Source organism: Aplysia californica, unplaced genomic scaffold (genome assembly GCF_000002075.1).
Source record: "Aplysia californica isolate F4 #8 unplaced genomic scaffold, AplCal3.0 scaffold00291, whole genome shotgun sequence".
Classification (NCBI taxonomy): Eukaryota; Metazoa; Mollusca; class Gastropoda; order Aplysiida; family Aplysiidae; genus Aplysia; species Aplysia californica.
The window spans coordinates 830567-832813 of NW_004797561.1; the positions used below are offsets into that span (position 1 = coordinate 830567).

The following is a 2247-nucleotide window of genomic DNA, read 5'->3' on the forward strand; positions in this document are numbered from 1 at the left end:
TTCTTCTTCTTCTTCTTCTTCTTCTCCTCTTTGTAATTCCGAGTTTGCGATTTGTGCAATTCGGAGTACCTGTATACCGGAAGGTGCTGTCTCTGGCTTAGTTACAGGTTAACGTGCAATGACCAGTCATTGCTCACAGTCGCTAGCTGTCGTTATACACTCTGTCATATTTACGCCAGTCCATGCCTTGATGTTATCGGTCAACGTTGTTCTTAGTCCACCATTTGCCGTTTTGTCTTTCATCTTGCCTTCGAGTATTTGCTTCATGATGGTCTGGTGGCGTTTTATATGACCAAAGTATTATATTTTTCTACTTTTCATTTTATTTGTTAAGCATGGTTTGTATTGTGTTGTGACACGCCTTTTTGATTGTCGTTTTTTTATTTGGGGTGGGGGGAGGGGGTTGCTTTCCAGCAAATTCTGGCCATTCTGCGGTAGCACCACGTCTCAAAAGCAGATATTTTGTTTTCTTCTTTCTTTGTTCAAGGCCAGGTCTCGGTGCCATAATGTAGGACGTGTTCGTATGCTTTTAGTGATTCATGGGTGTTATGCACTCTTCTACTTGGGCTAGGAAGAGGGGGGGGGGTTACTTTGTTGAAAGGTGAGATGGTGCTTTAAGAATCAGCAACAACAGAGTTTGTTATTCGCTTCCTGCTTTTTATTGTTCAGGCTTACAAAGGTCTGGCTGTTTCTTGTAAATGGATAAGACCCTGAACCGCTCAGGTTCTCCAAAGCATATGTATGTGTGTGTGTGTGTGTGTGTGTGTGAGAGAGAGAGAGAGAGAGGGGGGGGGGGAGAGAGAGGGGGAGGGATGAGTGTGTGTTTGTGTGTGTGTTTAGGAGAGAGGGGGGGGGGAGTATTTGTGTGTGCGTGTTTTTGTTTGTATGTATGCGAGTGTGTAATGTTGTATTTACCAACGAACACGTCTTGTATTCGTGCCTATGCCTGCGTGTGTGTTGCTCGGTTGCATCTACTGCTCGTGTGTAGTTTGTGATGAGGGGCACGACGACTTTTCTATGCAAAACGACTCTACTCGATATTGCCTTTGCTCCTGTTGGCTTTCAACAATGCCTTTTCATTTGAATAGAAAAGCGATGTTGTTCCGGTCGCCGTCTGCCAGCCCCCCCTCCCCCGCCCCGCACTCTCCCCTCCCCCCCCCCCTCCTCTGTTTTCCCATCCCGCCCCTCCCTCTCCCCTCCCCCCTCCCCTCCTCTGTTTTCTCATCCCACCTTCTCCCCCTCCTCTTTTTCCCCATCCCGCCCCACCCTAAGGACTGCGAGAGGAGTCACCGTCTGCCTTAGTCATGAATGACTCGCCGCGAGTTGTCTGCTGGAAGCACACGGCTAAATAAAATTAATATTCACGAACGGTCTGGCCTGCCTGTGTTCTTTGCACAGGACCATGTATTATTATTTTTCAAACATTTAAAAATATAAATATAATTAATTAACACGCGCGGGTGGTTGAAGCTGGAGGGCGCCACTGCGCTACCCCAGAATAACAAAGTTCTATTTGCTCAGTACCTTGGTTTTTTTTAGAAATTCAACATCAAAATGTATAAGTTTCACAATAAAATAATAGATTTTATGTCCAGCTTTTTCGAATTCTATTCTTTGAATAGCTTGACAGCGACTCCGAAAATTCTTACGATTTGATAGAGCAGATAGAAGAGCATTCGCTTTCTGGCTTTTCAGTCTAAGTTACTCAAAACAGCCAAAATGCCACATGCAACTTTGTAATACTGAAGTAGCGACTGAAAGGTCCTACTTCTTTAGTTTCCCTCTGTTGTATCTGTCTGTCTTATTTTTTTCTCCAGCACTGAACGACTATTATTGTATCGATGTGCCTCTCTTTACTCAAACAGACAAATATAATAAACGCTTGCTTACTATGAGGTCCGTGTTTTGTATCTCACAAACCCCTATTAAAGACTCTAAGAATAGTCTTTGTATAACAAAAACTAGATACTTTTCTGTAAGGTTTGAGCTGACATTTACTGGTGGTTGGGGTAAGGTCAAAGCGGAGCATTTAATGAATATAAAATGTAAACCTGCCCCACTGGGCCATCATGCCAAAAAGTACGCCAATTGAAAGCACTCGCGTGCTAGGCTTCTGAATATGGATGCGCACAAGAATAATAGATTCTCCAAAAAGGTGACCCATTCCCACCGCTTAAGCTAATGGGCCCCAAATTTTAGATCTCTGGACTTACGTTTGGGGGTGGGGGGTGGGGGGGGGGGCAGGTG

General features: G+C 44.6%; 1 protein-coding gene across 1 annotated transcript in view; it reads left to right on the top strand.

Moving 5' to 3' along the window:
• The window catches only part of LOC101850342 (probable serine/threonine-protein kinase nek3), a gene marked incomplete in the record, with an annotated part of 104769 nt that overhangs the window by 96502 nt on the left and 6020 nt on the right, over positions 1-2247 (top strand).